The 22,411-nt window shown below is 35.3% G+C and overlaps 1 long non-coding RNA gene across 1 annotated transcript in view; it reads left to right on the plus strand.

Moving 5' to 3' along the window:
• Window positions 1-22,411, plus strand: part of LOC123313638 — an 88,051-nt gene that overhangs the window by 64,365 nt on the left and 1,275 nt on the right. Inside the window, exon 3 of the long non-coding RNA XR_006537761.1 lies at window positions 14,698-14,870. This is a non-coding gene — a long non-coding RNA (uncharacterized LOC123313638). The remainder of the gene's footprint in view (window positions 1-14,697; window positions 14,871-22,411) is intronic.

Raw genomic sequence — 22,411 nt, forward strand, 5'->3', positions numbered from 1 at the left:
TTCGGCGTGAAGATAAAAGCAGCATACAGACCTGTCTGCCTGGAAATCACAGAGCCATCGGTAACCTAGGGAGTACCTCCATGGATAAAAACCCAATTGACACCAGGAAACCCTATGAGGTTCATCACAACTGAATATGGCGACCGCTCGATACCTTTTGAGCATTAGTCCTAAATAGTCTACTTTCATAACATTGTGCTGCTCTTCACATACTCTCAGCTCAGCGTTGATGTATCTCCAGCTACCTAACAGCTAGTTGTACATAAGAACCTCCATTCCTGCCGAGGTAGTTAGCTCTTTTTCCTAATTGATCCACCAGTTTGCAGAGACCATGAATAATATATAGTACGATAACTACAACTTGTTTGTTAATTTATTTGTTAGTCACCACCCACTGCAGCAATGAATGAAATGGAATATGGAAGGTCATCCACCTCTTTACTCAGTCCATCCCATGTTGATTTTAGTTCATCCTTGGAAGTCGTGTGTCATCAACGAAATGAGTTTCAACTATCAACCAACGTTACTCAGCTGTTTCAATCAATTATGATAAAATTAAAACAACAACGATATTGAATTGGCCTTGGACTTGGGCTACCCTCATTGTTTCATGTGAACAATCATTTATTAAAATGCAGTCGTTCAATCAAGGTCACTACAACGTCATATTAGATATTTTTCTAAAAGTTTCAATGGCATTTCCTCATGGGCGTTGCTGTCGAGTAGGCCATGCATTTCTTCATTTCGTAAGTCGTCAAGGCATAGTTGACCAATAGGACGTAATAGCTATTGTGATCTTTTCTTGCTTGTTATTCTGATTTTTATAAAAAACGTATGTTGCTCATTGCTACAATCGAACAGTGACAAGGACGCAACGTTATGCTTCAATAAAAAATCAAACTTAATCATATGTTTATGCTGTTTGTTTTAAGGACATTTGAATAGGAACTTTTTCCGGGTTTCATTGAACAGACGTGAACCGATAAAATCTTGAAGTCTTTCATTTTTATGTATGTGCTTAGAACAATCACTGGGAAGTCTCCTAGTATAGGAGATAAATAAGGTAATCGTTAATTCATTCTCAGATTCCTCATCTTTTCAACATCAATTTTTTTCCATATTGCCATATTGTCTACCTCTGGAAGTCTGGGATCTTGAATCTATGAACCTGCCTGATGTCTTCATGATGAGGTTTGCTCAATTCCTCAAAAACAAAGTGAACTAACTCTTTTAATCAACATCCCACAATTTTCAACCAATGTCAGTAGGAATAAGAGTCATCTAGATCCAGCGTCTTGTCTGTATAGCGTTTATATTCATGAACGGAGCATAATCTCTAGATGTAGATGTCTCATCAATGAAATTATATCGCATTTAAGATCGTTATAGGATAATTGGTCATAAGTATAAGTGTCATTGGCCAAAACTTCCGGTAACAGTTCACTTCAATGAAAGAAACTGGATTTGGCAGTTCAAGTTACTAGGTCATTTAGGAAAAAAATCCGTTTTATCCATATTCATTGATACCTGCAACCTTCTCCAAAGACAGGAATATTGTTCCTAAGTGAGAAAAACCTCAACATGAATATTAAGTTTCAAGACCTTGTTCAAGTAGCTCACCATTATACTCTCACTTATCTATAATGTAATTTAACACTGAATATTTGTAGGAAACGAGATACGAGTGTCAAGGTGTTATGTAATAGAGTAGTCAAGGAAAATTTGTCGATTAGCAAAATAGGAATTTATTTCAAGAATGTCTTTGTTCCACAAGTCAGACATTTCCGATGTTATTTTCGATCGAACGTCGTTAAATAGACGAGGCAAAACCTTGAGTTGTGGTCATCAATGCATTTTGTATTCAGCGTTAATGTCTCGAAAAAAAAAAACACTTCAAGAGGATCATTTCACCAGATTATCCTAATAAAGTCCTTCTTGGATGAACTTTTTTGTAGTTTCAAAAAGTTGCATTGCGTAATCTGAAATGAAAATTGACATTTTTGAGCATTTTGTACAAAATATAGAACCAAAAAATTTCAATGTCAAAATATTTTATTACTCAACATATTCTTCTATTAATTGGATACATTTATCACAGCGAACCTGCAACGTCTCTAGACCTTCCAAAAAAAATGTTTCTTCTTGCTCTGCAAACACGACCTCCACAGCTTTTATTACCTCCTCCTTGGAAATAAATTTACGACCTTTTAAACTTTTTTCAGTTGAGAAAAAAGATGATAGTCGGATGGAGACAAATCTGGTGAATAAAGAGGGTATTCTAGTAATTCGAACCCTAAATCACGAATTTTTTTGCTTGGCAACATGAGATTTGTGTGCAGGGGCGTTGTCCTGCAAAAAAAAACACCTTTGGATAGCTTTTCACGTCTTCTATCTTAAATTTTTTCCCGAAGAGTGGTCAATAATGTCGAATAGTAATCTCCGGTTATAGTTCTATCCTTATCTAAAAAATCAATCATGATAATTCCATGGCAATCCCAGAAAACTGAAGCAAGAACTTTTCCAGCAGATTTTTGGACGCGAAACTTCTTAGGTCTTGGAGAACCAGAGTGTCGCCATTCCAACGATTGTTGCTTTGTTTCTGGATCGTAGAAATGTACCCAAGTCTTATCCATAGTAACAATTCGGTTTAAGAAGTCTACATCGCTTTCAAATCAAGCACAGATCGAACGCGATGCTTCTACCCTTGCACGCTTTTGGTCAACATTCAAACATTTGGGGATCCATTTTGCAGCAATTTTTCTCATATCCAAATTGACGTGAACTATATGATGAACGCGTTCGTATGGAATATTCACGGCTTTAGATGTCCGTTTTGGCCCAACTCGACGGTTTGATAAAATCATGTCATGAACTGCATCGATATTATCGGGGACTGACACAGAAACTGGCCTTTCCTATCGGTCATCATCTTCAATGGAAAATTCACCTCTTTTGAATCTTGCAGTCCAATTTTTCACGGTGGCATACGAAGGACATAGATCACCAAGGGTATTAAGCATATCTTCGTAAATCTGCTTACCTCTTAACTCTTTTAAATACGGGTACTTGATGATGGCTCGATACTCCAATTTTTCGATTTTCACAATTTCGGTGGACATCTTCTTTCTTTTAATTTATTGCGTAACTTTATTTTCTTGACCTCAAACTTCACACTGACACTTTTAATGAGTTATTGTTGAACACCTATATTTTGCATCAAAACTGATGTGTTAATTTTTCATTCGAAAAATTTTTCGTGAAGTACAAATTCAGCATACAAAATTTTATATCTTATATGTGTGCTCATGAATGATAAATGTCAATTTCTTTATCTGTAGTATTTGCCATAATATCTTTGGTCAACGTGTGGTGTGATGAACGTAATTCAATAATAAAATTAGTAGGAACTTGATATAAGAAAACAATTTATTCTGAACTGAACTTCTGAGTTAATAATTCTGCGAATTAGAAAACAAAGTCAAAATTGAAAAGAAAATGCTCTGTAATTATTCTGACGAAATTTCCGAATGAGACCATCAAAACAGGGTTAATATCTCTCGATATCTCCATTCGACTATGTTAATGATTTTGAAGAAACAGCGTTTCAACATAGAGAGGCTCGAGAAAATGGAAGTACGAGTGACCTAGACAAGGTGATCGAATTAAACAATACTCCGAGCCTGATATATCATACGCATTAGCCGGTAATATGAAGAAGTGAAAGCCAATTGTTATTGGAGATTTATAAATAGAAATATTCAATGATTTGTAGGGGCAATAATGCTGCTTTACCACTATGTTGACATTGAAATCTGGTTAATATCTTCATGATGGTACTGGATTGCAATCAATTTCACAACTGATTTTCTGTAGTATCCCTTTGTTGTTGATGATGATTTCATCATAATTTTTTTATCAACCCTTTCATTAAGAAAGGGTAATATGATGAAATAGCCAGTTATACATGAAAAGCTGCAAATTGTGTAATTTAAAATGAAAATTCACCTATACAAGTATTCTTCTAAAAAATAGTATGGGGAGTCTGGGAGAGTTGAACCCCTTTTTACTCTGAAGCAGTTGTATCTGTAAATGGTAGCAACTCATTTTTTTGCGTGAAGATATCATGCCTAAATAAGTAACGATAGAAAATAGTAGAGTGATGGTAAGATGAACATTTTGAGTACAGCAATTCTTTTTTTAGGAACCGAAAATTGGCTCATGTCTCTCTAACCCATGGGAGAGTTGAACAGGGGGCGAGAGAGACTTGATCATAAGTTTGTTTATCAGGAAAAACATTGAAAAAAAAACAATTTCCAATGATAAACGATGGTCTATGTCAAGGTTTTCATCATCAGATGTATCAGCGCTATTTCAGAGTAACTCTCACTTATTTCCGAGATGTTTTTAAATTTTTGAACCTTTGTATATTTTTATATATTAATTTCTATTATTCAATTTTTTTTTGAAGCGAACTATTATCTAAGCTCAGTGCGGAAAACTTGGACGACTGATTATTTCTCCCGACCATAGCATGGGTCAAGCCTCTCGCACTCCCTTTCAGTCATACAACTGTAGTAACCTATACTCCATTTTAGCACTCGGTTGGCCATGGAAATTTGACACATTTCACTCTGTATAGTACGAAAATGTAGGATTATGAAGCTTGTCAAAACATTTTTGGGTTTTAAATCAACGCTCTGTTGCCCGTTCTACGTAAATGTTTCTGTTGTTACGTTTTTTATCACAATGTCGAATCTCTTCGGAAAATATGAAGTCGAAAATATGTGACGAACATAATTCAAGTTTATACAAACTGATTGAAGGCATACTAAATCCAGTTATTTGCATGGAAAATACAAAAGATCAGTATAATATCATATTATGCACTAGGTTGAGGAGAGTAAATGTTCGTTATCTTCTTTGGCTAAAGTTTGAATACGTTACATCAGTTGTGAATTTCAAAAATATTAACCCGAAAATGAAATGCATTTGATGCAGTGGTTGGGAATGGGTATCTTCCGAAGGAATTAACAGATAATTACAAGAATGTTAAATTCTTCAACAAAAATCATCTTGCATCAATATAAGTATGTAAAAGGAATGAAAGGTAGTTTCAAGTCAAGATGAACTTCACCTTTGAACAAAAATTTCACATGAATAAACAATTAACAGGACAACTGGCGCGTATTTGTGGCTGTTCATCTTAATACATTGATATAATAATAGTAATTAAGTATTTATTGGTACCTTAAGACATTTACAATGTATAGGACAAGTCAAATGAAAAATAGAAAAATCAAATTTCGGGAACTTATTCTATGATTCATCGAAAATCCTGTAGTATCTATACTTATCGCATTAATTCACTAGAACATAAAATTCTCAAATGCCACCAATCTTTTGGGTCTCCCAATATAAGGAAATTCTTTGTCATCCTCTTCATTCACAATCTTTCTGACTGTGGAAATATTCAGCTGAAATATAAGTCGTTTAGATTCAGATGAAACATATTATATAAATTCTCTTACATTGAATGTGTTCGCCACCGTCTGACATATTGTGGATTTTAGAATATCAGGGTATAACTATTTGAATGAGCGGGCCTGAATTCTAAATAGCACTTCCTGAAACCCTGTCTCTTTTTTCAATCATTTTCGGCATTTTCGTAATAAAAATTGATATTATAGTTGTGGCAACAGCGTAATAACATTAACGACATTTCATGAGTGCCAACCTTACTCCGTTCTAGTTACAAAAACTTGAGAAAATTATTTCATGGTCAACCGACTGCTAAAATAAATGTGAATGGAGTATATAATATAACGATCACTTTTCCCATAAGAATTCGAATACTGCGTTTTTTAACTGAAAGATAATTAAATTTTCAGCACCATGGTCTGTCAAGTTATTGTGTATTATGCCAGTGCTATAAAGCACTGTAATATTGTTTGGATCGTATGCATACAACTGTAGTACCTATTAATAGTTTTAGTACACAGAGTACACTCGTAAGCCATTCACTAACTATCGAAAAATGTGTTACAATCTATTTCGCCAATCGTCGAACCATATTGGATGATTTCTCCCCATTTCTGAAAACAATGGTCATTATTCGAGCAATGTTCTTTCTTGAGATGAGATAACCCACGAGTTCCAGTTATATTTCGTCCACAATAGCCTTCAAGTGCACCCGATATCGGACGATTACGTCAACTCATTCAATAAGGATGGTGAAACACCGGCTGCTTTACATAACAAATATGCATGTTTCAGCATACAATATCCAGGAAATAATAGATATACCAGCGAAAAACAAGTGATCTTGACATTTCTAAATGCCACCTACAACCCTCATTTTTATTCTGCGATGTCACGACAACGCAGTGAAGTTATTTTTATGCCACCATCTGATCTTGAACTTATGACAGCCTTGAACTAATAGATAGTAGAAAGGTATTCAAATGATGATATTTTCATTTCTGGTTGGTTGGGCTAGGTAGTATTGGATCCTTCTGGAGGATGGAGAGAGGTGAGTATCTACGTCAGGAAACATAAACGTTTTTGAAAGTTACAATGTCCTCTAAAGGTTTTAATTGCGCAGAAATAATAGAAGGGAGATACACAGGGCAGGGGTGGACCAGATATCATTTTGGAATGTCAGTTTCATATATGCTTAAAAATTGAATCCCAATAAATTTCAAATAGCTATCCAATGTTTGTTCGAAAAACCGTAGATGGAAATGTGATACATATTCTGAAAGAACAATTCTTCTAGTTGAAAATCTGAAAATTTTATCGAGCTCGATGCAGCCGTTGGGTCTTGACAATTATTTCATTGATTCCATTTTTTTGGGAATTTTTTGATAGTCAACTTCGGAGTAGTTTTTTCCTCAATAAAAGTAATCGTAGATGGAAATGTGATACATATTCTGAAAGAGCAACTCTTCTAGTTAAAAATCTGCAAATTTCATCTAGCTCGATGCAGCCGTTCGGTTTTGACGATTATTTCATTGATTCCATCTTTTTGGGAATTTTTCGTGTTGCTCTGACGAAGTCGAATGAGGCCGAAACGCCCGAAACCATGGTCAGCATTTGCTCTTCCTCGGAGGAACGTTCTCCATTTAGTTGTCTTGACGATGGCAAATTGGCTAGTTGTTCAGGGCTGCTATTCTCGAGCATTCGCAATATATGCGATCGTACGCATCGAAAAACGTTGCGATGTTTATAACAGCAAATAGCAGAGTTGCCCAGAGTTTCACCAAAGCATTGTGTTTAGCCCATATGAAAGCAAACGATGTTTTGGTGAAATGATCCCATATATTGCGAATGCTCGAGAATAGCAGCCCAGATCGAAACACTTGTTGATATTCATATCGGAGGGTGGTATTAATCTGAATTATTATTATTATCATATATGGGAAGTGTGCCCATGTTAGCACCCTCAACGAATTATCAAAATATCTTAGTGAAAAATTTTTCTTTGGAAAATCGACTTTACATATTTGGTGTTACTCACAAGTAGTGTAGGAATATTCGCATATTTTCAACAATAATCTGAAAAGAAATTAATGAAAACATTTTCAAAAATTTGTTCTTGGATGCCATCATAAGCGCATATGTGTCCTTATGATGGTATATAACCGAAAATAAAATAAAATAGATTATAACCGTGAAAGTAGGCCTTCGTCCACCTAGACCGTCTTTTGCAGGTCCTTTATTTAGCGCAAACCTTCTTCTCAAAGTTGTCGATGGCACGCTAAAAGTTTTAACTGCGAGCTTTCAACCCATCACATTTGTCTCACAGCATTTAGCATTGCCTCCATATCTTCCTCTTCCCAAAAATGGTCTCACTTCTTGTTGCCATAGCTGTTAATTCAAAAACAAAGAATATGATGGCACCCTATGCAATCTTAGGAACACTTTGACTATCCATCATCGGCATAAATGTCATATATCTTTCAGCAAACCCAATGAGGTACTTGCAGTACGACATGACCACAAAGTTTTAAACGTACAGCATTGTTAGGGGGTTTTTAAAGGGAAGTATAAATATTTTCACACAAAGTTTGGAAGTATCTGAATAATTCGAAAATAAATGAAACAACATTCATACATCAACATTTAACTGAAAGAATAAACTTGCATAAAAGGCACGTATTCATGTGTAACTACGTTCATTCATTCATTCATTCATTCATTGCTGAATCTCGTTACCGAGAAGAAATCTATGAAAAGATTATCAGTGTGATCAAACTTATAATTTGTTGGGGCTACTTGCGACTGTGTGCCCTCCTGTGACTGAAGAGACCCAACCGTGACCTACAGATCCTTCCACACTCTGGGCGTGGATTGTCACCAACCAGATCTGGCCCCCGCTGTATTCTTCTCGAGTCTCCATTATAGCTGTGAACCAAAGACCTCCACTGAGATCTGTCTAATTACGTATACCTTCCAATAATGCCATTTGTCGAACAACCTTAGCGAACATAAGATAATAACAGACTTTGCCATAGTGTGCCATCATAGACAGGATGCCATCATAGGCACACTTCCCCTACAGATTCTTTACAATCAATGCACCTCCTGCATTTTTGCAGCATCTTCAGCAAACAACCTGTGTATGTAGTTTCTTTTCTTCTACATCATACAAATGAGAGAAAACGCAGTGAACCTAAAAGGTTTGAATTCGAGATAGAGATCCTCACGAATTAGATCGCTTTCGCACACGATCCGTTCTTTACCTAGAGCCGTGAGGTAGAAGTCAAGAACGTTTCATGAGAACAGAATTAATTTAATATGGAAAGCCGAGTCACCTTGCTATCAACCTTCCATCACCTTCGACCTCCAGAGCTGCATTATTCGCTTTTACTTTTCATTTCCTGATCCGTCCGTGATATACCACGCAGTGAAAATTTACGAGTGATTTGCCGCAATATGGCGAGAAAAGACGGCTAATTGTCGCTGCTGGTGGGGCATTAGGCTTTAGTACAGCTCCGTGATTAATCGAGTGCTGTAGTGTTATTGAATTGTCTTGGTTACCGGGGGGCATAGCTTTTTTGTTATGGTAGGCGTATTAGCCTTCGATTCTTACTGCATGAGCATTCAGGATGTGGCACTTTCATCATTTTTAGATGTCCATAACTATGAACGACTTGATTTTTATCGATGTGAATTCTGCAGTTCGTGAAAGACTTCAGAATTCGGAATCACCGAGATATTGGGTACCAATATTTTTATTTCTGGTCAGAGCTTGGCAATACCCGTCACAAATAACCGAATTCTGTATTGTACCATTTCTGGAATGCTGTTCTCAATACAGGGTACATTTTCAATATAGTACGTACAGGGTGGGCAAAATTAGTGATACCTCAACTACAACCTTTCAACCCAACGAGATAGAGGGGAATGAATGTACCATTCATGTCGTCTTTTCAAGAGAAACTGATAATGCCATCAACTGCATTCCTCTATCTTCTTTTGTTTTTGAGTTAAAGGCCAAAATTTAAATTCGGGCGATTTCAACTTAGGTCATTATCCCCGTTTTTGTTTGTGCTAGGATGTTGAAATGAAGACATTATACAGACACTTTTTTTATAGCTATCCAGTGGCGAACTATGATTTTTTCCTACAGGTTCATTTGCTGAGCTATAACATAAAGTTGTGTTTTTTCTTACGAAAACAGTAGTTTAAAATGAATCGCCATTTTTTACCATTTCAGAAATATATCATACATCGCCCTCAGTCTTTCCAAGTCATTTTAAATTACTGTTTCCATAAGAAAAAATACATCTTTATGTTATAGCTCAGCAACTATACCTGTTGGAAAAAATCATAGTACGTCACTAGATTGCTATCAAAAAAGTGTCTTAATAATGTTTTCATTTCAACATCCTAGCTTAAACAGAAACGGAGATAATGACCAAAGTTTAAATTCAAATTTTGATCTATAACTCGAAAACAAAAGAAGATTGAGTAATGAAGTTGATGGCATTATTAGTTTCTCGAAAAAAGACGACATGAATGGTACATTCATTTTCCTCTATCTCGATGGGTTGAAAAAGTTGTCATTTAGGTATTACCAATTATGCCCACCCCGTACATATTCGGTAAAGTTGTCCGATAACTGCATCTTTTGGGCGAATACTTACATTCGCTGCTCAAAAATTCGAGTGCATGGATATTCAAGAAAAAACTTTATTTTTGCACTTGAATTAAATTTTCAGTATTGCCATTGAGTATTAACCTCCTCAAAGATATGTAAAAACCTCGTGGGGAGGCGTATTACACACGCACACAAAATATGGTCCTCATGACACTCAAGTAAAGTGTAGTTCGTAGAGCGTGCAAGCGCTATCGTCTATCGTGCTAGTTAGTGGCAGTACTGCACATATACAAGGTGAATCTCTGACTCGTACAAATATTTTAACAGTAGATTCTTGCGGTCAAAAGAAACACTTTTTTCCGATTCGGTCCTGATAAAAAGATATAGCCATTTTGAGTATTCATGATGACCTATACCTCCACAATATATAGCTAAATCTGTGACACTACACATCTGTGGATCATTTAAACAGAGTTGTATTCAGCAAAAGTACCCAATTTTTCAAATTTCGCAGATACTTTTAAATTTTTGAATATCAAATTACTCGAAAATGGCGCATTATTCGAGGAAATATGAAGAATACTTATATTTTACAAAATGTTCAACTATTTATTACATAGTGTCCAACATAGGTTCAAGAGTTAGGTTCTTTGAAATTCTGGTATTTTATGGTACGTAATAGTCATAATGAGAAAATTGGAAGACGTGGGTGATATCTTGTAATCGAAAAAGATACATCAAATAAATGAAAAACTATATTCAGAAATTTATTTCATTCGATAAAACCGTTTGTGAGATGGAACTAAAAATAACATTTTTCATTGTTTTTCAACAGCCTGTAAACCAAGCCGTTTCGAAAAATATTAAATGTTTCTTTCCGACCTCATGAATCTACTGTTAAAATATTTGTACGAGTCAAAGACTCACCCTTTATAGAGAATGAAGTTGCTGTCTGTGTACGTGAATGTTTAAGAATAGAAAATAATAATTTTTTGATCCTAATTCCTTCCAATTTTTCCCTTTATCTTTGGAATAAGAAAAATATCATTTCCTTCATCCTATAACTACTTTCCAAAATCTATTCCAAAATTAATTTAGGCCAATCATGTTCCATTATTTCATCTATTCCAGTCACGTTGCTTATAGGTAATAATTTACTCAATATCTAATCATATTAATAACGGTAAGAAGTAATAAGTTATACCTACATATTCTCGAAATTGAAAAAAGTCTCCCACCAGCACTAGAAATACTAATAATGAGAAACTGATGTAACATAATCAACATTGTAACATGAGTTTAGATTATAAAAATATATTGTTCAAATATCATTGAAGTCATTCTGATTAATTTATTGGTATTATAAAACGAGCCAATACATATTTATTTCTTCGGTGTAATGTGTGAAATTATTCGTAATGTGTTATTCACCATAAGAAAGTATCATTCCTCCACATATCCTGGTTCGAAGGGCACATGTATGGAGGATATCACCGTGAGAGTAGTTACGTAAAATCGCTTATTATTACGGTAATATGCGATTGTCGATGAAAAACTTCGAGAACGCATTTTTCTGACTCAAGGTTATGCAACGACATACATCTTATGAAGGGAGAATTCATTTATCCATGAAAATAAATTGGACATTCATAGAAAACTCAATATTTCAGGAGAAATATCCACTTTTTTATATATCTATAAACTTTAACAAATTGGTTATCTTTTGAATGTAACTTTATTGGACTATGCGTCAAAATAAGATTAAGTTTAAGAAATATACTATATCAAGGAAATTTTGAAAACTAAAATCACAAGCAACTGTGAGAAAAACCTGAAGAACAATAATTATTAATGCATTCAATACCTCGCAGACAGATGCTGAAAAATCTAAACATACCAAAAACAAGCTAGAAAAACTGACAAATCCAAGTTTCTACTTCCCATTGATAGGACAACAAGAATATACGAAAAATTTATAATAATATTTTGTAAGGTTATAATCTCAAAAATATTTTCTGAGAAATACAAAGCCTCAAAAGATTCAAGAGTTGGTTTTCTTCTATGAAAATCAAGAATGAGATTTAAAAAAAAACTCCAATATAACTCGAAAAGCTTTAAGTACTACCCATATACATGATTATCTTCGAGTAGAACATTATTGTCGCATCGTCCTCACATTCAATTCAAGATTTCCAATTTAATTTATTTGCCAATAAAAATCGAAATGAAGTTTATTGAATATCGATTCTTTTCCGGAGTCAATGAATACAGAATACGTTACTCTCACGAGTCAAGGTTTTCGTTATTTCATAAACTGATCTTGAGCACAAACATTTCACGAACATTTATCAAGTCGGCTGAATTTGTTATTTACTTCCTGGTGTGGCGCAGATACAGTTACGTCTGTAAAATCACCGAGAATACATCTCTTATTCAAGGTTTTCCTAGATATAAATGAATGGAAATAACGATTCCAACATAACATATTGTAGGCTTCGAAATGATTCAGCTAACATACAATGAATTTGATTGAACTCAAAATAAATTATATGATTTTCACAAAAATGAATTTTCAAACCACGACACTGTTTCGCTATTACAATAGCATCTTCAGGTGGGTGAAACTATTAAACACGTGTCGTGGTTTAGAAATTAATATTCGTGAAAATCATACCTAAAGAGTTCAATTATGGATTTTCAGTAAGTGTGATTTGTAATTTAATATTGGGGAACAGAAATGTTGGTTTTTGAGATCTGACTAAAACTCCACTGAAATTTTGAAATAATACTTGAAGTGAACAAATTTACATGACCTTCATTAACCAAACACTACATAATAGGAGATCTACCTATGAGGCCACTGATCATAAAGTATTCTAGGAAGGAATAGTGACAAAAACGCCATTTTGCTGAAGTAATGAGAAATCCTGATTACCAATTACCAATTTAACGATTATCTCGATACACGGAAAGGTTGAAAGCTCTGCTTTTTATAGTTCATACGAGGATATATTGAAAAATTCTTAGCCTACTATAGAACCAAACAAAATTTCAATGTCAAAATATTTCATTACTCAACATATTCTCCTCTAAATTGGATACATTTATTTCAGCGAACCTGCAACGTCCCTAGACCTTTAAAAACAAATGTCTCTTCTTGCTCTTCAAACCAGAACTCCACAGCTTTTAAAACCTCCTCGTTGGAAGAAAATTTATGAGCTTTTAAACTATTTTTCAGTTGAGGAAAGAGATCATAGTCGGATGGAGCCAAATCTGAATTAAAAAGGGGGGTGTTCTGGTAATTCAAACTCTAAAACTAGAAATTTATTGCATGGCAACATGAGATTTGTGTGCAGAGGCGTTGTCCTGCAAAAACAAAACAACTTTGGAAGGCTTTCCTTTCACTTAAATTTTTTCTCGTCAGTAATGTCGAATAGTAATCTCCGGTTAATGTTCTACCATTATCCATTCAATCATGATTACTCCATAGCAATCCCAAAAAACGGGAGCAAGAACTTCTCCAGCAGATTTTTGGACACGAAAATTCTTAGGTCTTGGAGAACCAGAGTTTCGCTATTCCATCGATTGTTGCTTTGTTTCTGGATCGTAGAAATTCACCCAAGTCTTATCCATAGTAACAATTCGGTTTAAGAAGTCTACATCGTTTTCAAATCGAGCACAGATCGAACGCGATGCTTCTACCCTTGCAAGCTTCTGGTCAACATTCATGTGGGGATCCATTTTGCAGCAATTTTTCTCATGTTCAAATTGACGTGAACTATGTGATGAACGCGTTGTATGAAATATTCAGTGCTTCAGATATCCGTTTTAGCCCAATTCGACGGTCATGGTCATGAACTGCATCGATATTTCAGGGGACTGACACAGAAACTGGCCTTCCCGATCGGTCATCATCTTCAATGGAAAATTTACCTATTTTGAATCTTGCAGTCCAATTTTTCACGGTCGCATACGAAGGACATTGATCACCAAGGGTATTAAGTATATCTTCGTAAATCTGCTTACGTCTTAACCCTTCAAATACAGGTACTTGATGATGGCGCGATAGTCCAATTTTTCGATTTTCACAATTTCGTTGGACATCTTCTTTCTTTTAATTTATTGCGTAACTCAAACTTCACACTGACACTTCTAATGAGTTATTGTTCGTTGCTATGGTAATGCAATATTTTTTTTATGCATGGAACTGGTCTAGGCTAACTAGATCCTCGTATATGATCCAAATAACTTATTCACAGTCCTTGAATTGCCATCGGCGCATTCGCCATTTCGTTAATCAATTTATTGTAAGTTTTTTCGGAAGTGACCTTTGAAATTTCCATTCATTCTTGAATGTTGGTGTCTCATTAATTCGAAGCTTCATTCTTCTCGGTCAAATCAAAAAATTCTGTGACACTTGTTGCATAAATCATTCCACCTTCAGGACTAGGACTACATAAAAAAAAACATCATACAGTTGAAAGACATATATAGAATCATTTTCAAAACACAGAGGAGAGCCAGCCACCATCTCAACATTCTAATTACATGAAAATGTGGCATCAGCTTCTGGTAGTCCCTCAATTCTATTTTAGCACAACCAAGGGTGAAATTATTACGACCAAAGTGGAACGAATGGGGTCAGCTCCTATTGGATAATCGATACAGCTTGCTGCACCAGGGCGTGCAAGGTCAAGGTCGCCTCCTGGGGGCATGAACGCTGCTATCGTCATGAACAACAGGATCCAGATAGGAGCAAAAGGTACAGGTAGGTGTGCCTGCTGAACATACGAAGTTTCAAGGAAACGCATTAATGAAATTTCAATTTTATCTCCAACTGCTCGACTTTGAAATTTCTTATAATTTTTGAGTGAGTTATGTAATTGAAATTTCAATAAAAGAAATAGACTTCTCAATCATTTTTGTGCCAGCGTTATGGAGCATCATTCTCGAGAAAAAAGTGATTTTGTGATGATATGCAGCTTAACTCGAAAAACATAAACATAAACAGCAATAACGTCATATTGACTTCCGACATACTAAAAACAATAGTGTTCAAAAATAATTTTATCTAAAATACACGCCTATTATGTTCTAGCTAAGCTGTCTATGGCTCAGATAGATTGCATATAATAACAAAATCAATGTTTTTTTCTCGAAAATGGTGCTCTGTAACGCTGTCAACGAACATTTTTCTTGAAAAATGTTCAAGAAGTCTATTTCTTTCATGAAAATTTCAAAAAGATCGCTTACTCAACTTTTGGAAGTCTCTTCATGAAAGCCCTGCTCCATTATATCCGTCACTGGTGAGAATGATTCAATTTTTTCACATGACCATTCAGTTCATTCAAAATCCTCCATGTACTGAATATCATTCAAATCCGCTAAATTTTGATAAGGGTATAGCAAATTGATTGGGATTTGGAGGTCATGTTGAAAGGCTCTAGCGCCTTCGAGATGCATTTGAGGACCTAAAAAAAAGTTTCTTCATATTTTAACATCTAGACTCACCACCTGAAATATATGAACGTTAAATCCGGACACCCTGTATGTTTGTCCGGGCCTGTAAGTCTATTGATTAGCTTTCACATTTCGAATTCGAAAACAAAATTGAACATCCTTCTGTAATACAAAAAGAATATGTTATTTAATAATTAATTAATTTATTTAATAATGAATGTTATTTGAATACATCGCAAATATAGGCACGACACATTTATCTTGACCTAAATTCGAATAAGTTCAAAGGGTGCGGCTCGAGAGAAGACTACGTGAATTGAAGCACATAAGAAAAGTTACGCGGTTCAAAAAAACAGCTTCATCCTAACGCTGTTGAGTATTTTTGGCGGGACATGATACAATTTTCGTTTCATGAAATTTTTAATTTTTGAGAAATATCTGAAAATGGGAACGAACTTCAACCATTTGTGACTAACAAGTAGAATTCCATACGAATCTCGAAATACGTTCAATCAAACTTTTGATTTCTGTAAAAAACCTTGCGTTTCACGTAGAAATTGCAGAAGACAAAACATTTCTTTCAATTGATTGGGTGTCCTAACGGTTCAATAATTTTCGAGTAATTCAAATACGTGGATAATGTTTAGTGTTTCCAGATACGTTTTGGCTCAGTAAAAAGTGTACATTACCAAAATAGGTAGTACTACGAGATTTCACATATTCTGTGTATCAAATCCAATAGTTTTTCTCCGATTCTGCGATAAAATAAAAAGACTTTTCCTAGGGGTGGTTTTCAAAAAGCTGTAAGTTCAAAAGAAAGGATCTCTTGACTGTTATTTTGTCTCTAAAATCTGTGACCAAACATTGTGACATTAGTTTCGGGACATCCTGTATAACGTTCAGAAATTCATCTGGGTACTGCTTTTTAAACGACGAACAATCATTTGGATCTTTCATCTCGTAAAATGTTTCTAATACTTCTTCATTTTCCTTCTCGATCCAGAGATCTGATATTTCATATCAAAAAATGTGTTTCATGAACTGAGGGCAACCGGTATAAGTGCAATATCTGACCTCATTTCTCAGCATTGACCCTTTCAAGGTTTAAAAATAGTTTCATTATAAAACGAAAACCTTTTACGCACGCAATCCCTCTCAAAATAACCACCCTGTTGAGATTTACACAAGGTCGTGTATGGAAGCAAAATTTAATCGTGTTGCTGTAGTCAAAATGAGTACTAGGTACATTTTTTATATGGTTAAAAATAGCCTCTGTCTTGAAATATTATGTCGTTTATATGATAAATTAACGTTATCAGGCATTTCCGGATATTTTCTTATTCCATTCGAATAAATTTCTCACTAAAAAATAGCTTTGATTCGGTTTTACATTAGGAGAACCTGAAAAATATCCCAGGCCCTTTCGAAAGAGCAATTTTTTCTTGGTAACATATAATTTCCTCAAAAAAGGTATCTTTTAATTCTTTTCTTTCTGATGTTGCCACAAAATCATGTTGAATAATTTCTACTGTGTTTGGCACTCTAAATATCACTGAGTAATGAGGAAGGATGAAAATCAGACAACTTTGATAATAGTCGTAAATTTCAGAATATTTAGGACTGCACATTACTGATTTAGAACAGTGAATCAACTTCAGTTATACACGACGTGAATTAAATTATTTACTCCCTACCAACAGATGTTTACACATTGTTCGAATGTGTCATCCAGGTTATTGGCAATGACATTCATCTAACCTTCTTCAGGGTTATATCCATTTCAATGCCTTGGTCGAAGTCTGGATAACAACACGCAATAACCGTTTTTCTACGGAAGTTCGCGGTCGGTTCCGAAAATTAAAACTGTGGAATGAGGATAATAAAGATGTAAATGAAGCCAAGTATCATTCTTTGAAACTGATATTCGAATATCATCGCTGTATTTTGTGCGGTTTCTGAGTAGGATCCGAAAATCTGTTTTCAGCCAAGGTCAGCTTGCATCGATCTAAATCAGAGTTTTTAATACGTTTTTGTTTTCGCTGCATCTTGTTGGCAGATTAATATGTTTTCGGGTGCTTCATATCTAAGTGATTTTCGACAACAGGTTTTATTTTGTTACTATGTAGACTTTTATTATATTTTCGAGGAATGAGGATCATAATTTTGGACAAATAAATGAATTCAAGATAAAGATGATATCATAAAGTGTATTATCTCAGGCTAAAAGTTGCATCGCAAAGTTCTGCCAAAGTATTCTCTTTCCAATAATATTTGAGACTTGCTGAATGGATTGAAAACATGAAAATCAAGGTCAAAGAAACAAATTACCCCTGGCGTTGTTCAATGTACTACAAGGTACCGAACTGTCTCGCGATCTTGTTGGATGGGTCCTTCAAGGATAAAAGTTGAAGGCCATGATGATCTTTTTTTATGTGATTCTGCAGTGACACTACAATTTTTCAGCAATTACACGGACAAGTGGGTATTGTATAAAAATTTTAAACAGCCGAATAACAAGAAACCAGCGATATGGCCCAAGAAATAATAGGTTATGCATACAACTTAGGGATAATAGTTGAACACATTCAATCTAATCAAAGCATTGCTTCTGTTCGCTCTTACTGCAGTGCCTTCATTTAATTCCCATTTAACTTGTTTGTATTACAGAGGGAAGATACTTCTACCATACTTCCCAGTATCCCGAACACATATTTCTCATTGTTAAGCAGCAGCATCAGCAGATAATTCATTTTCGTTTTGTCTCAACGGACAAAAAAGCCAAGAAATATTACTTCAGAAGAGAACACTGCTTTCCACAATCTCCACAATCAAACTGGAGGTTGGTGGAGAGAAAGGAGTGGCAATATTTGGGTAGCTATCACTGTTGATAAGGAACTGACTCCGAAAAGCCATATCCCATATCAAGCAAGATGTCGACAAAACCAAAGCAGCGATGAAGAGATTAAAAATAATCAGAGCCCTTGCTGGGCCTCATCTGACCTATGGATCAGTTGCGTGGGGACTCGTATGATGGCAAAGAGCCATATCAAAAGGCAACAGAAAACAAGCTGTTAGTATTTAAATGTACAGGGTGGGGAAAATTCGATGTGATTGGATAGCAGCTCTGTGATCCTAAGAGCTCGGTAAAAAGGGGAGGCACATTTCTGACCTTGATTTTCAAAAGATGGGTAATGACCAAAACCGTATCCCTATATCTTTTTTTGTTTTTAAATTATAAGTGAAAACTAATTTTTCTGCTCTTCATTTCGTGAAGTTTCAGAGATATCGAAAAAAATGTAACATTCTACAGACACTTTTTTACCCTAGGATGCAGTGCCGCATTCAAAGATTTTTTCAGTCCGCCACTTCAGTGTTTTTTTACATATTATTCAAGTCCCATATTTTTCCCGTCGGGTCTAATTGTTCTTCCAATTAAATAAAAAAAAACTCAAAAACCAGTTCGGTCAAGTTGGCAGGTCATTTTTATTGATAATATGATAATGCGTCTAGAACTTTATGCTTCTATGTTGTATCAGGTTATGAGATACTTTGAGGATCAACCTTGTTTTGTCAGGAAAAGATAGATTTATCATGATTTGAATTAGGAAACCATCACCGAATTCATGAAGTGAAAAGCAGGGAAGCTATTCGAAACAGCAAAAGAGCATCCGAATCAAGAACTCTGGAGACTACTGGACATTACCCAGAGAAAGGCAAAGAAAGAATGAGAATTCTCAAAAGGGGAGCGAGAGATCAGTCGAGGAGAGATAGAAATGAGTACAGAAATCGAAAGAATTCATATCCATACAGGATGAATTCAAAAACTTCAGACAGTGTGTAGAAATGAATAATCCGATCAAGCAACTAACGATTTACAGGCAAACTCCAGGAACCAAAGAAGAAGCAGGTTACAGGACTCGATACAGTGAAGGTGAAGATCCTTATACTGTTGCTCAAAATAGATTTGTCTTTTTGAAGATTCCCCCTGCGGCCCCTGCTATTCAGGGTGTCTGTAAACAAATACGAAGGACTTCGAAAAAAATTTATAGGAACTACCCCTGCTTATTTTCATCGAGGAATCATCTCCCTAAGTCCTTCGAATTTTTTCCAGACACCCTGTAAAAGAAAGCGTTTTCATATTGGCTTCGGCAGATGTGAATGCATGAGATTGAAAGAACCTCACCTCACACACAAAAGTGCGTATTGCTCAGCACTCAGCACTCTCAGCTTAAAATAAGATTTCCACAGAAATCTCTGAGCCCAGTAGAGTTTCCTCCATCCACCATAAATCCTCCTATAAGCTACGACGACATATCCGCCCCATCCCAAAGGGGCACAGAAATCCCAATTTCGAATTTGTCACGCAGGTTCAAGGACTGGCATTATTCTGAACTGTGAACGTCCATATCGATCCAGAGCCAACTCCGTCCAATGGAATTGTCGGGACGTGCCAAGTTATCCGAATATCATAGTCGGTCATGGTTAAGGTCGTTCGAAAATGAGGCCCCTAAGGATGGATAGATCGAACGGTTTTTGTTTACAGAAACGAAACACCTCAATTAGTACGCAAATGCGCCACTACCAAGGTCGTCCGGTCTGTGAAATTGATGTAATGTATGTTTTGTCGACTGAAATGATCCAACTTACGAACTGCTTCCTGTCCACCTACATCAGGTGCTCCTGCGAATCTGAGAGATCGTTAAAATAATTCTTTCTGCGATGCAGATTTTCGTTACTCCCATAATAACTTTCGTTCAGACTGAGGAAACTAAACAAGAATGCTTTTTAAAATGGAAACCTTAAAATGTAACTCAAAATAACTGGCCATACAAATGATAATGATATGAAATATATTCACCAGAAAAAATTAATTTTTTGAATCCATGAGGAGACTCTAAGAAAGTGATCAATAACTTCAATACTGAATGTTCAATATAATTTCAAATCCTGCGAGCACAAAAGGACACTTTCTGCAGATTCGAGGGAGTTATAAGTATATCAGGCTTCTTTTGTAATACTTTATTTGGAATGAAATGAATTGAATCATTGAATGTCTAGAAAACTACAACCAAACTTACATATAAAAAATACCGAAATGCTTACGCTTTTGAGGAAGGGCAACGGAATATAGTTTAATATGTAACATGTTTTGAAATCTTCAATATTTTATGTAGACTGCAAAACAGAACGAAGCCATAGTTGAAGATATTGTGTGAGTAAGAATTAACGCATGAAATTCACATATTCGAAGTAACGTCCAACTTACAATAAAAAAATGGAATAAAAAAAATCAAAATTGGGATTTGAATTGATGGTAATAAATTCTAGTCCAAATCCCTTAAAAATGCCAGGAACGACAATTGCAAGCAAAAACTGCTTCCAAATCTTTCTTTCGTTTATCGAAACTATTTTGTTCCACAACTAATTTTACGCAAAATTTTCGACCACATCTTAGAATTTTTTGTTGATACCGATAATCCTGCTATCATAAAACATAATTTCTGATTTCGAGACTGAAATTGATCAGGTATCCTCAGGTCCCATAGTGTGCAAGCTCAGAGTAAGTGCTTGGGGTTGCAGAATGGCGAATGCGCCTCTAAATTGATCTGCAATGTCCGAAGCAATCGTAGCCAAAATTGATTTATCCACTAATAATATCTCCGTTTCGATCATATGACATTGTCATCGGCTATCCATTACGGAATCATACTTTATCAACGAGCATCAAGGTCAATTTTGGAATTCGATGATCAATGCCATCCTAAATTGTAGCCGACCATAGTTGGATAGGAAAAAGCGAACAGGAATTTAAATTGGAGAGGACAGACGGACAGGTGCTGATTCAACGTTTTTTTTTTCGTCTATAATTAGACATATCCTCACCGTGATGATACTAATTGGTGCCTAATATGTTCCCTATTGTTCAGAAGACAGTTATCAGTGGCGTGGTAGGATATATTTCACAGTATGATGATTTTAATCCAACACTCGTCAGGAAAGCTCGAAAATTTTTTAATTATTGACTTCCCCTTAGTTCTTCCCTCAGAATTAAATATACCACGCCCGATTTTCAACGGAAATAAGTTATATATTCATATTTCTTGCCGGTCAAATTCTATCAGAATAGGGCAGGTGGGGTAGTCGAAATTTTGACCCTTGAAACTTTTTCAATTTCATTAATTCCAATAGCGATAATTTGGAACCGATTATCTAATTATATCTAATTATAACCTCAGCAGAAATAACTGAAATTCATATCTTGAGGTATTATTCCTTCAAGAAATGAATAGAACTACACACTACCATTCTTCTGAATGGTACATGGTTTCAGAGTACATTGACTAGCAGAAATATCAAGTTTCTCGAATGATTGGAGATAGTTCGAACTGATATGATATTTTGCAATTGAAATATACACAATATTAGCTCCACATAATCGTGTAATCGATTTTTGTTAAAGATTCAATAGAGAACATATTTCAATTATTTCTTTCCGTAGTAGCTGTTTTGCATGAAGTCTGTCCTATTTACCTAATGTTGTAGTAAATTGTCGTTTTACTTATTGGTGACTTTATTTCACGAAAAACTCGTTTTAATCGAGTATTAATCGAAAACCTCCAATAGTTGATATTTTATGTGATAACAATTGTTTGCTTGTTACATTATTACATACATTTAACAGAACATTGTATCGTAACAAAATAACTGTTGCATACTATCCACAGTTTTTTTGCGACGGTGCTGTTTACTTGTCTGTACCCAGCTTCAGGATTTGTTTTATCCACGATGCTTTGAACTTCGTCATTTTGGAAATTTTTTATGGGTGATTTTTAATGAATGAATTAAAAG

Source organism: Coccinella septempunctata, chromosome 5, assembly GCF_907165205.1.
Source record: "Coccinella septempunctata chromosome 5, icCocSept1.1, whole genome shotgun sequence".
In the NCBI taxonomy this organism is placed as follows: domain Eukaryota; kingdom Metazoa; phylum Arthropoda; class Insecta; order Coleoptera; family Coccinellidae; genus Coccinella; species Coccinella septempunctata.